We start from the raw sequence: 14381 nt of genomic DNA on the forward strand, positions 1-14381 counted from the left end.
ATTGAAGTAATTAGTATAGGCAATGAAGAAACAAAGCTTTCAATCTTTGCTGATTATATATATATAATCCTGGAGAATAAACTAAAAACTAGTTGAAAGCCTACAACTTTAGCAAAGTTGTAGGATAGAAACTAAACTAAACCCACATAAATCGTAAACTCACAATAATATTTCTGCATATAACCACCAAAGTCCAGCATCAAGAGACAGAAAAATTCTATTTCAATTGAAAAATGACTGAACAAAAAGTATACAGAGAAACATCCTAAACAAGAAAATATATTTCAAGAATAATTCAGTAAAATGAAAGTCTACATTGAAAACGTCTGAAAGTAGATTCATGTTGCCATCCCTGTGCACCTTTCACCTCTGGAAAGGAATGGTGAGACTTGTCTTCCCCTTTTTAAGGGTCAGTTTATTGAGTTTTGTATTGCTCATACAGAGAAGGGTTCCCTCAATACGGCATACTTTTCTCTGAAGGCAGGGATTGTTTCCTTTGGAATCCTAGCACCCAGAGCAGAGTGTGGCATGTAGTAGGCTTTTGGCATTTTTTTTTGGAGGGCAGTTGGGGTTAAGTGACTTGACCAAGGTCACAGGCCTAGTTTTTTGTGTTAAGTGTCTGAGGCCAGATTTGAATTCAAGTCCTCCTGAGTAAAGGGCGGGTGCTCTATTCACTGTGTCACCTAGCTGCCCCATGTAGTAGGTTTTAAATAAATGGTTTCTGACCAACGTAGTGTAATTGAAGATTACGTTACAGTCTTTTCGTGACATCTAGTGGTTAAAATCTACATTGCATAATTTAGGAACATTTGGTGCCATTTGTGGACAGAGGAAACATTGCATTGTAATGAAAGTTTTAGGCAAGAGAGCAATATATTGTGAAATTCCTGTCTTGTGGTACATGCAGATATTACACGTTTAGTCTGTCATCCCATGTCCACACCTACAATTCATGTTAAGCCATATTTTTATTGAATTTTGTGCCATATTATTGCTCCTCCCTGGTTAAGCCAGCAGAATGGAGCTAAATCAAATCCAAAATTTATGAAATGAAGAAAATATTGAATTCCGTCAGTGTTGATCTGAATTCAGAGTAATTCATCATCAAAATTTTCTATTACACTGTCCATCATATCAAAAGGCATTTGATACAGTATAAGAGTTCATAGCAGTTGGGACACCATCGAGCTGATATTACACCTCACTGTGGTTAGGTGGATGAAGTCTTCATGTTGCCTACCAAAGGACTGAAATATTTTGAGGAAATAAATGGAAAAAAACCATGATCTCTTTTAATTTACAAAATTCAGTTCCACAGTCCCTTGAGTTTCAAATATTCTCTCCCTCCGTCTCCTCTCCCCCTGCCCCCAACCATGGCGGCATGCAATCAAATATAGGATCTACAAATATATGAAGGAAATTTATGAAGAAATATCACATCTGACTGAGAATTTTACAGTGTGAAATTAGGCATTCAGAGAAATATTTGCCCAGCATTTCTTGTTCAGTCATTCTGTCTTGCCTGACTGTGTGTGATGCCATAGATTTTTATCCATGGAGTATTCTAAGCAAATATATTATAGTGATTTGCTGTTTCCTTCTCCAGTGTGTTCCCATTTTACACATAAGGAACTGAGTTATAAAAGGGTTAAGTGACTTACTTGCCTAAGGTCACATAGCTAGTATGTGTCTAAAGCCAGACTTCAACTATGATCTATCTGGCTACAAATCCAGGGTTCTATCCACAGCACCACCTAACTGCCCAATCGAGGGCTAGTAAAAAAAAGGCAAAAAAGAAAAAAAGAACCCTACCCCCCCAAAAAAGAACCAATAAGACTGGAAATATACACAATCAGATAGCGAGGCTACAGCTGCATTCACTGTCCTCAGTAGTACTGCTTGGATTCCACTTCAGTTTTACTACTTCCAAATAGCATCTCTCTGTTCAGAGAAGTTATTTTTTTCTAATATATTAATAGCCAATTAGTAAATTGGGATTGAGACTTTTTCTCTCTGTTTCCTCATTCAGGGACCACCCAATAAGGCAGTCAGTCTCTGAAGGGCATTGCTGATAAATGACATTTTCCAAACCTCAGGGAATGTGATCCATGATCTTTGGCAGGAGGACTCCAACCCAACCCTAAAGCATTAAGTCTACGCCTTGCCGCCCCCCACTGTGGTTTAGGGTAACCCAACTCAGGAAGGAGAAAACCAATCAGAGTTGTCTGGGAAGAGATGGATTCCCTTTGTCCAGACTACTGGAGGTGGCTGAGTCTCATGATCAAGCCCTGTATACAGCAGGAGAGGAAGACTTTTAACCCACCTCCTCATATATATACACACACATTCATTAATTGTTAACCCATCAGGGTTGATTTTCACCTGTCAAGGACACCTTCTTTTCCAGAGGTTTTTAACGATTCAGCGATCTCCGTGGTTTTATCTTGGTTATGTAGAGCGACCACTGACCACCAATATATTCTTAACTAGCCTAACTTTTTTAGATCTTTAGTATTTTATTTTTCCCCACTTACACACAAAAAACAATTTTTAACATTTTCTTTTAAAATTTTGGGTTCCAAAGTCTTTCCCTTCTCCTCCTCCAACCCCCCTCAGAGAAGGAAAATATTTCTATAATAGCCATATTGTGAAAGAAAACATAGCAAAAGAAAAAAACCTAAACCTCAAAAAAATGAAGAAAGCACAAAAAATGTATGCTTCACTCTGTATACAGACATCATCCGTTATTTCTCTGGAGATGGAAAGCATTTTTCATCACCAGTCCTTCAGATTTGTCCAGGATCTCAGATAGCCCAATTAATAAACTGATTATTATTTATACAGAAACTCTGTCTTTCAGGCTCTAGATCTAGGGCCCTGTGATCCCATGGGCTCTCTGAAGGTCTTAAAGGAATATCTGGGCAGAGAGGGAACTGAGGTAACAGATATATACCATATAACCTTGGCAGTGACTGATAGGGGAGAAAGGGAGGAGACAGGGGGAGAGGGGAAGGGGGTGGGGCTTTGTTCAGATGGAGTATAACAGTGGATGATGAACATCATTCCGGATTTGGAAGTTGAGGAGCTGGACTGGAAATGAAAGAGGTGGCCATCTAATGAGGAAGAGGTAAATGAATTGTGGGAAAAGAATATAGTGGAATATTATTCTACCATAAGCCATGATGAAACAGACAGTTCCAGAAGAAAATGGGCAGACGATTATATTGGGATGAAGAGAGAAATGAGCAGAACAAAATGAAATTACACAACATTAAATTAAAAAAAAAGCTTTTGAAAACTTTTGGAATTGTAATTAATGCAATGATAAATCTTGAGTTCAGAGACTGAGGATGAATCACTCCAGCCACCCATCTCTCTTCTGACAGAGGTTATAGACTAAAATCCAGAAAAGATGCACATCTGCACTTGGTCAGAAGGAGAATTTGTCTTTCTGGGGGCTGAGTCCTTATTGGGAGGGTTCTTTTACTTTGTGGTTACAGACTTTGAAATTGAGTTTCCTAAAATTTTTTCAAAATTGGTCTGTAAGAGCCAGTTCCACGGTCTACAAGTCCTAGGTGAGAACTGCCCCTTGACCCTTCTCAGGGGTCTAAGATGGGGGGTGCAGACCTGGCCCCACAGACTGGCTCTTTCTGCATCCAGGTCCCTGAGACAGACAAAAACAAGGCAGAGGCAGGAATGCCTACCAGGGATGCCCTTGACCTAGGGCTGACCCCTGCAGGACGAAGGAATGACCTTGTATTTATAATCACTGATCTGTAGCATAGTTTAAGTTCTGCTATTGATAATCACGAACCCCAAAAGCCTTTCTTTCCTCCTTCCCTCCTCCATAATTATGCTTGAGATACTTGACCTCTTTTTAACATTTTTATTGATGTTTTCTGTTTCACATGTATCCCTCCCTCTCCCCATCCCTGAAAGCCATGCTATGTGACAAATAGTATTTCTTGCTTTAGGAAGGAAAGGAAGAGCCAGTACAGCTGAGTGATGAATTGGGGAAAAATTGTGCAATGTGTGACACCAGTGGACCTCTCACCTCCTGGACAAGGTAGGATGATGCTGTCTTCTCGTTTCAGTGTCATTCCCACTTGATCTTTAACATTTTCTAGCAAGTACTTTTAAGATTTTTGTCATTCTCTCCACTTTAGTTGTTGTAGTTACATGCATATCTATTGTTTTCTTGGCTCTGCTTATTTCATTTTGTATGAACATCTTTCCATACCTCTCTGTACTCCATGACACATATCATTTCTTACAGCAGCATGGTAGTAGTATTCCCTGATGTTCATGTTCCATATCTTGTTTAGCATTTCCCCAGGTGATGAGTGTATACTTGGTTTCCAATCCATCACTGACACAAAAAGTGCTGTTATAAGAATTTTGAAAACTGTGGGGATTTTTTTCTTCTTAATGGCTTCACTGGAGTGTGATGGAGTCTTTATTTTAAAGGCTTTGGACATTTTTCTTACCTTCTTTTCGTAATTCCAAATTACTTTCCAAAGTGGAAGTTTCATTTCATAGCTCCACCAATAAGGTATAAGTTTGTGTGTTTAGGGCTATGAAAAGAATTATATAAGACCCCTTCTTTACCTGCTGTTTCACATAGTTTATATCGTATTGGGATCAAATGTTTTTAAATATTTAGTAGATTTCCCTTTTAAATCTATCTGGTTCTAGGGGGTTTCTACCAGGGAGCTCATGTATGCTTTGTTCATTGCCTTCCTTTAAGATAGGGTGATTTAAGTATTCTCTTTCCTCTTCTGTTAATATGGGCAGTTTAAATTTTTCTAAGTATTCTTCCATTTCACAGAGATTGTCAGTTTTGCTGGCATATGATTGAGCAAAATAACTCCTGAGCACTGTTTCATTTCATCTTCCTTGGTCATCTACCCTATATAGGATAGATTTCCAAACCCAACCCAATGAGTATGTTATTCTGTCTTTGAGACCGATCTGTTGAGGGTAAGGTTCAAACAATGCTCAGCCCTCTCCCTTCTTTCCTTCCATTGTAATAGGTCTTCTGTAACTTTAAATGTGATGTAATTTGCTCCATTCTTCCTCTCCCTTCCATCTTCTCCCAGTGCAGCCCTCCTTCTCACCTCTTAATTTTTTATTTCGTCCCATTGAAGTCAGTTTATACCCACAGCCTCCTCCTAACTGCCCTAATAGTGATTCATGGATTACAAGGATCATCTTCCCTTGTAGGGGGGGAAGCACTTTAACCATGTTGAATAAATTACATTTTTGCTTTCCTGTTTACCTTTCTATGCTGCTCTTGAGTCATATATTTGAAAATCAAATTTTCTTTTTAGATCTGTTCTCTTTAATGGGAATGTGTGAATGTCTCCTATTTAAATGAATGTCCATTTCACCCCCTGAAAGATTATACTCAGTTTTACTGTGTAGTTGATTCTTGGTTGTAATCCAAGTTCCTTTACCTTCCAGAATATCTTACTCCAACCACTTTGATATGTATCTGTTTGCTTTGACCTTGGAGTATCCACAGTGATAGCAGTAACTTAACCTGTAAGTGAAAAATGTTTTCTTGATGCCCTTTAAGGAAACCAAGTGAACCCCTTCTTAATGGAGGGGACGTCCCCAGTCAAACACTTATGGTATAGGAAAATCAGGAGGCAGCTCCTGGCTAAAGACCATGAGCAAGTCCTTGTGTTTTGCTGAGAATCCCTTCTCTCTGCTCCTACAGGAAGTCTGTCTGGGTGAAACAAAAGTCTCAGGAGTCTTCTGAGAATACTTAGAGGGCTTTTCTATGAGGAAGCCTACCAAGGCTGGAGCTCTACACAGCACTATGTGGAGTTCTATGTGACCATAACCACAGGAGTCCCAATACCACCTCAGCTACAGCTGTTCCTGTAGCTCTCAGAGTCATCTAACCATCCCTTACAACCCTCTGCCTACCAATTAATGGAGGCCTTTCCTGATTCCTAGCCACACTCTCAGAAACTCGCCTTCTTAAAGTAACCAGAGTCTTAGATAGTGCTGAGTGTAGAAAGGCTTTCTCCTATTTTTCTGCAAACTTGGACAGATATATTACAAGCCTCCTAGCAAAAATGCACATAATAAAGAAAAATAGATAAAAATGCTCCTCATTAAAAAGGAGGCAGAAGATTGAGGGATGTTCTCAACGCCCATTTAAACAAGTTTAAAACTGACAGATATTTTGGGAAGAAAGAGTTGTAAGATTTAACTTAGGAAGACTAAAAGAAAGTTTAAAAAAAGTAATAGATATTCACAACTGTATACGTCTGGTGTAAATGAATATAATGGATGATGCTCCTTCCATGAAGGTGAAACCTTTTTACAGAGAAAGACTGAATACAGTTGAAATGAGAAGGGTAACAGTTAAGTTAAGAAAACATCTCTGCAGTAAAGTTCTCTAAGGACTGCTGCATATGCAAGACAGAGAAGAACTGATTCCAATTTCCAAGATCAAGAGCCATTCTCCAGTAGGTCAAAGGATATGAACAGGAAGATTTCAAGGGAAGAAATCCAAGCTATCCATAGCCCTATGACAACATGTTCCAAATCTCTCATAATGAGAGAAGAGCACATTAAAAACCACTTTGAGTCTGTAAATCATAGAAATCCACAGGTTCAGGGACAGGCTGGTCTTTCTGTTCAACAATAAGGTATATGAAAATGCCCCTTTTGTCTGGTGCTGGCTATCACTAGAAGAATAAACAACTGTAATATTAAATGAAATGATGCCAAAAGAAAGAAAGGATAGGACAAGGGGAGGGAAAGACTTCCTAGATTGTTCCCTCTCTCCCTAGCCTTGAGGTTAAGGATGGAAGGGAGGGAGGAAGAATGGATGGAAATGTCCACCTGAGGAGGGGAAGGAGAGAGTGTCCTCAAAGGCTTCTTCCTCCTGGCCTGTACCAAATTCACCCCATCTGATGACTTCCCAAGCCCCAGAATTCGAGACAAAGGCCTGGGAAGAGAGAAAGCCCCAGGCAGGAGCAGCAGGCACACACAGGTCCACCCCTGAACACACACACACACATTGAATCTGTCTCTCCCTCTCTCACACACACAGATGCACAAAAATGTTCCTACCTACACATATAATACAGGCATAAAAAGGTATTGATATTTCTAGGACTTGCCACCCACCCTTACACACATCCTGAAGCGCACTAAGCAAAGGCAATTGGGGACTGGAATTTCATGGATGGGTTTGGGGGAGGGGAGTAAGACAAGAGAGGGAGAAGAAAGGGAGGGGCTGAGGCCAGAGCGGGGAAGGGAGCACTTACCTCACTCACAGCCACTTAAGCACTGGCAGGACCCTCAGGATCACTCAGTCTGGAAAATGGGGGTGTCAGATGGGAGGGCTGGGGTGTACTTGTGTTTGTCCTTCATTCTCGAAGAAGACCATGACATCAGGGAGATGATGCCATGACTTGCAGTTGACTTTGATTTGAGGCAGGGAGGGCTGTGAAAGGTCACCAGCCTCACTTTCTCCTCCAGGACCATCTGGGTCCAGTGGCCTGATATTCATCAGGATGACTGGAGATGGCCCAGGATGCCAGCAGGAGATCCTGACCCTTTTAAGCTAAGGTCTTATCATGTTCTCACTTTGAGGGAGACAATGGCAATTCAGTGAATAGGTCTCTCTAAGTAATTCCTCAAGACCCCTCCCCGCAATCCATCAAATTGGGAGTGGAAGACCCTGGGGGTCCTGGCCAAAAGAGAAATGTGGAGGGAAAGGGAAGTGGAAGACAGGCATGCAGACCTCCCCCTACTTTTCACCTTAACTTTCTCCTCCAGACAAAGAAGACTTACAATTAACAGAGGGTGGGATGGGCTGACACTGTGATGTCACTGCAGTGAGGGGCTAGTCTCCTCCAGAACTTAGGGGGAAGGGAGGAGGGAGGGGAGGGGTGTTTCCGACATGAGGTTCAGAGAAGTGGGGAGCCCCTTCCCCAGTCATTTCAGCCAATATCACCCAAACTGTCTATGGGAGGGGATGCAGGTATACCCTCTACCTGCAGGTGGACCTGGAACTGACCAGGCTCCCAGGTTCCAGAGGGCAGGCTGCTGGGGCTGGGGTGAGGGGCAGCAGCTGAACTCAGCTTGTGTTTGATGAGGATCAGCCTCTTTATGGAAACTGGGATTGAGAGGATAAAGAGGGGAAGGGGGAGGTCCAGGGAGGGCTGTCCTGGGCTCCAAAGGAAAGAGAGAGCACAGTAGGGGCAGCAGCATCTACAAACCACCAGTCCGTGAATGGTACTTGGATTCCTAATTACCCCCAGAGCAGAGGAGGAGCGGAAAGGGGGGAAGGGGAATGGTGAAGGGACGAGGCTCAGCCTCCTTTCTACAGACAGGAGACAAAGATCTCGCTGGGCGGGAAGGACAGCGGGGCATCCAGGGAGGCAGCATGTCTGCCTCAGCTCTTTATTTGTGATTAGCCTGGTCTAAATCCTTTGTAATATAAACCTTCCACAGCCTGGACAAGAGGGACCTACACCCTCATTTCTGCCTCAGTGTCCTATACCAGGGGGCATAATACATTTTTTCTAAAACTTCAGATTTGGGGCTTTTTTGTCTCCAACACCATCCTCCCTGCCACTAGTGAATTGGCCCAGTGGAGAGACACCTGGAATGGGAGGCACAGCCCTAGACTAGGGCCTGGGAACCTGCGGCCTCGAGCCCACGTGAGCCCTTCCAAATCCTTGGGTGCAGCCTTTTGACTGAGTCCAGGTTATACAGAACAAATCCTTTTATTAAGGGGATTTGTTTTGTGAAGTTCAGATTCAGTGAAAGGGTCATGCTTGGGGACCTAGAGGGCCACATCCCGGGAGGCTGCCGGGTTTTCTACCCCCCCCCCCCGACTTAGACTAAAGTTCTGCCTTACTCACAGTGTAGCCATGGCAAAGCATTTAAACTCTCTGAGCCTGAATTTTCATATCTATAAAATGGGAATGAAAATAAAACGAAGACGAAGTAAATGTGGTTGTAAGGTTCAAATCAGATGTTTGCTAAGTGCTTTACTTTTTTAATTATTTATTTTTTAATTAATTTGTTTCCTTTTAGTTTACAGGATTCAATTCCACAATTCCTTGAGTTTCACATTTTGTCCCCCCCCCTCCCCCGCCCCATGGCTGCATATAGTCAAGTATAGGATCTGTAAATACTTTCATATTATACATTAATCAGGTTATAAAGATGGATTGTATCAGCTGGAATGAAAAATGGTAAAGAGGACATAAAACCAAACAAGAAAAGGAAAAAGATCAGGTATTTTCCTTCCACCTGGATATAAACAGTTCATTCTAGTTCTTTCTCTGGATGCACACATTTCTCTCCATCATGAGTCTTTTGGAATTCACTTATATCACTGCATTTCTGAGAAGAGTCCAGTCTATCAAAGTTGGTCATCACACATACGTTGTGTCTGTAATTGTGTACAAACTTCTCCTGGTTCTACTCTTCTCACCCAGCATCAGTTCTTATAAGCCTCTCCAAGTAAATATGAAGACCGTCTGCTCCTCGTTTCTTATAGCACAATAGTATGCCATAACATGCATATACCACAACTTGTTCAGCCATTCCCCAATTGAGGGGCACCCCCTTAATTTCCAATTCTTTGCCACCACAAAAAGAGCTGCTATAAACATTTTTGTACATATGGCTCTTCCTCCCACTTCTATGATCTCTTTGGGATATAACCCTAGGAGTGGTATTGCTGGGTCAAAGGATATGAAAGTATTTATAGCCCTTTGGGCATAATTCCAGATTGCTCTCCAGAAAGGCTGGATCAGTTCACAACTCCACCAGCAATGCATTAGTGTTCCAATTTGCTCCAGCATTTGTCATTTTCCTGTTTTGTCATCTTAGCCAATCTGACTGGTGAGATGTGGTACCTCAGAGTTGTTTTGATTTGCATTTCTCTAATCAATAGTAATTTAGAGCATTTCTTCATGTGCTTATAGATATCTTTAATTTCTTTCTCTGAAAATTACCTGTTCATATCCTTTGACCATTTATCTATTGGGGAATGACATGCATCTTATAAATTTGACTCAATTCTCTGTATATGTTAGAAATGAGGCCTTTGTCAGAGACATAGGTTGTAAAGATTCTTTCTCAATTTCCCACCTCCATCTTAATCTTGTTTACATTGGCTTTGTTTGTACAGAAGCTTTTCAATTTCATGTAGTCAAAATTATCCATTTTACATTTTATAATGTTCTCTAATTCTTGTTTAGTCATAAAGTCTTTCCCTCTCCACAAATCTGACAGGTAAACTATTCCTTGTTTTACGAGACTGCTTACAGTATCAACCTATATACCTAGATCATGCACCCATTTAGACTTGATTTTGGTATATGGTGTTAATTGCTAAGTGCTTTTCACACCATGGCACCCACAGAGTATTTGTTGTCTTCACTATCATTCATCTATTAGCTGTTCTAATGGAGTTTACATCTCATGCTATGGATTCTTTTCTAGCTGATGTTCTTCAGATCATTGCACAGAATTACTGTCTATTCTACCTCAGTCGAATTACTGGGACATGAACGCATCTGCTGCAGCTCCCTGAATACATCTTTAGGGCAATTCTTGGAGGAGACAGGACTGTGGGGATTCCATGGTCCTCACCCTAGTCCCACATGGTTTTCAGGTCTTCCCCTTGTTGTGTATATGTTGCAAGGTTTTCATGCAGGCAGCATAGAGATTAGGAACACTAGTTATTCCATTAAAAACATTGTTCTCCAATATTTATGGATCAATGTTGTGTCTAGGAGATGGGGACAAGAGTTTTATTCCACGACAATGTTCCACTTCCGGTACAATTTATTTTTGAACTCCCAATGATATCTTGAGGTCTCCATTTGTAGCAGGAACATTTGTCCTCTGTTCACTTTTGAAAGATACTCAGCTTGTGATGGATAATTCCAGTCACCAGTTCATGCCTTGCTTAGTAGCCATTAGGAACTAATGTTTTACAACCTGCAATGAAGAGCTGCTCCACTTCTCCCATTTGTTTCCATAGTCTGTGCTGATTGTTAGATCTGGGCTCCTGAAGCACAACCTAGAACTTCTGCTGACAATGACCTATGTGGGATTGCCATCAGAAGCCCCTCCAATTCTATAACCAAACCCACATGATGAGCACGGGGTCCGTGTGTAAGGGTTATGGGATTTAACGATCTTCCATGCCCCATTGGACTTGCTGACGTAGCAGGAAGAGGCGGAGCAAGAGGAAGTGGAAGCCAAACTAAAGTTCCTGCAGTGGCAGCAGCAGCAGAGGCAGAGGCAGCGGCAGCGTGAAGCCCTTTTTGAGTTAGCCAGAATTTCTGCTAAGGACTCCTGCTGAGGACTGCCAGGGGCTAGAGCTGCTGGGAGCATGCTTCCCGGACGCTGTGTGGTTGCTGTGAGTGGGGAGAGGAGGACCTTTGCCTGAGGTAGCCTGTTCTGTTTTAAAGGCTTGAGAATGTGGGTGCTTTCTACTTTATCTACCTGTGCCAATGTCATAACTACTCTGATGGCTTTCACTTTCTGGTTTTGGGGCTCAGTCTTTTGGTATCTTAATAAATTTTCTAGCTTATTCCCCCATATGGCAAGCATGATGTATTTTGTGATGGATAATTATATCAGCATATCTGCAATTTCCATAGGCATTGTGAATATGGCATTGCTGATACACCGTGGGTCTCTGTACACTCAGTGGTGGTGAATTCCTGTGGAATGTCACCTGTGGAGCACATCTGGACTCAACTCTTGCATCTTTCCTATTTTATAGGATTCCCCCAGAGATTGGTCACTTTCCGATACACTGGACACATCCAGGGGTGAGTATGTATTTCATTGTTTAACTGATTATACTATTGCTAAGTGAAGTATAACATCACTGTGTTCCACAAGTATTTCTGTCTCTTTTAAACTTGTTTAATGTGTGCTTTTAATGAGAGGTGTGGATCTCTGTGTTTCATTATTAGGTAGATTTTTGTAAGGATACTTTCCAATACTGTTGTCCATTTTGGCAGAAATAGGAGAGGGCCTTTCTACACTCAGTCCTATTCTAAGAAAGTAGCTTCTTTAAGGTGGTCATCTTCTGAGAGTGGGGCTGGGAAGCAGGAAAGCCCACCCCCCCAAATTAGCAGGAAGAGGGTTCTAAGGGATGGGTAGATGACTCTGAGAGCTTTTGGCATGGCTGTAGCTGAGGTGGTATTGGGGCTCCTGTGCTTATGGTCACAGAATCTTAAAAACAATACAATGGTGGGCCTTGAAATCCAGAGCCCTGCCTCCTTTCCAAGGCACAACAGGATCTGCAGGCCATGACCTGCATACCTTGGAAGATTGGTGGATAGACCCTCAGGAAATTCGAACTTGCAATACCGGCATAGGTATTAAGATACCATCTGGGTACTATAGGCTTACTTTATAAGCTCTAGTTTGGCAGCAAAAGGAATCCACATATTAAGATGAGTCATGGACTCTGAGTATGTAGGGGAAATTAAAGTAATTGTACAAAATTTAAGTTCTAAGCCTTATCAGACCACTGAAGGTAAGAGAATTGCCCAAATAGTAATCATTCCATGCTTAAATTCCGAATTGAGTAAAAGGACTTGCCACCTCCTATTAATACCAGGACTGGAGGTTCTGACTTAACAACTATGAAGATTGGCTCCAAGGTCTGGGTGAGGACTTGGCCTCCAGATAAACCAAAGGCCACAGAAATTGTAGCTTAAGGACAAAATAACACCATGCTTGTTTGTTATCCTGGTGACGATACTTTATATGTCACTCCATTAACTCATGTCTTTCTACATGAATAAAGTGTTTTGCAGGAACATTCTTGTTGTAGAGCTTGGACACCTGGATATGAACTTCAACACCTTAATACCCAGATGATCATTTTGAGATGGTCTAACTCTTCATAAAACCAGCAGGAGGATGACTTCACCTGTCCTCCCAGGCAGGTATGTGATATTACCGACTGGAAAATACTCCCATCTAATGCTACAGTGTAGAAGGGCACTGTACCAGTTAGAGCTGCAATCAGGGGTCATCTCCCACTTAACTTAATATTCCAAAATGTAACTAATATCTCGTGCTGCATAGCCCCGCTACCCCTTTCTTTACCACCGGAGCAAAGAAATGTTATATTGAAGGCCATAGAGAACTGTTCTACTTGGACTATTCACGATCGCTCAGACACGATATATATAAATGACACCTACCATGAACTGTTTTTGATATGCACCAATGCTTCAGTGATAGAGAACCTAACTTGGTGGTGGATTACATAAAGATATTGAGGGAAGGAACCCCTGTCATACACCTACCAGCTTTTGTAAAAGTGTCTAAGAGCTGTATGAATGTCACCCAGAATAGTCAAAAGCATTGGATACTTTTCAATATCACCTTTCCTGATTTGATATTTGTAGCAGAATAAAGAGAGCATGGGATGATACACTTCTGGGTGGGGCAGGGACTGGTTTGGGTGCAGTTAACTCTGTAGATCTTGAGACCCTGTCCAGAAGACTGCTCAGTGCTGGACAGGATGTATCTCAAGCTTTGACCATAAATGTTCAATGGCTACCCACAGCGATCTTCCCTCACCAACGAACCTTAGATTATGAAAGCCAATTTTTAAAGTTATTCAACACCTCTATAATTAATGAGATAAAGATAGAAACTAATGTCAGTCTATTGCTCAAGGTGGCAAAATGCTCCCTTTAAAACCTTTATAGTCTAATGCAGAAGGAGTACATTCAAAAGTTATTGACAATAGGGCACCCCAAAATATGGAGAAAAAGTTTTGAATACCATATCCCTGGAGAAAATTGGGTCCAAGACCCTATCACTGATATAAAATATATTAAATCACTTTAAAGATGTTGCATGTGATATACTTGGTCAATTTCATGTTATACCTTTTTTTCTTGTATAATCACTTTGCTTTACCTCATATTACTGTACAGTATTCAGATTCTAAAAAATTCACTCATCACCTAGAAGACCGTGTAACTTGTGATAAAGGCTTGATGTGTGGGAAGGCTACTAGGCAGATGGAGCCCTGCTGTTAAACCCCTCCTCTAATCTATGTGACTTAACTTTATTTCCATTTTCTACTTTTTCTATGCTATATGAAATTTCTACTCAACATATGTGTCTTGTTCCTAGTAACCAAACTGACTTGGATTCAATAGGACAAAATGCCCCTTTTTCACGATGTGTGTCCAACCTCAGTTTTCTCCACTAGCAGGGTGATGATTTCCATTTTTCCCGACATTGTGGATGGTGTTGAGCTGAGGTGGCTACCCAAATATCTTCCCTTACCTAGTGTGCATATATATATATATATATATATATATATATATATATATATATATATA

The 14381-nt window shown here is 41.3% G+C and overlaps 1 long non-coding RNA gene across 1 annotated transcript in view; it reads left to right on the forward strand.

Annotated features, from left to right (window-relative positions):
- The first annotated feature begins 3972 nt into the window (after positions 1–3972).
- LOC138176497 (uncharacterized) overlaps positions 3973–14381 on the forward strand; it is a 26471-nt gene continuing 16062 nt past the window's right edge. Inside the window, exons 1-3 of the long non-coding RNA XR_011172315.1 lie at positions 3973–4066; positions 11783–11831; positions 12821–12962. This is a non-coding gene — a long non-coding RNA (uncharacterized lncRNA). The remainder of the gene's footprint in view (positions 4067–11782; positions 11832–12820; positions 12963–14381) is intronic.

The sequence above is a fragment of the Petaurus breviceps genome, unplaced genomic scaffold, assembly GCF_028583685.1.
Source record: "Petaurus breviceps papuanus isolate PSGF00001 unplaced genomic scaffold, PetGlider_PUasm1.0 89749, whole genome shotgun sequence".
Classification (NCBI taxonomy): domain Eukaryota; kingdom Metazoa; phylum Chordata; class Mammalia; order Diprotodontia; family Petauridae; genus Petaurus; species Petaurus breviceps.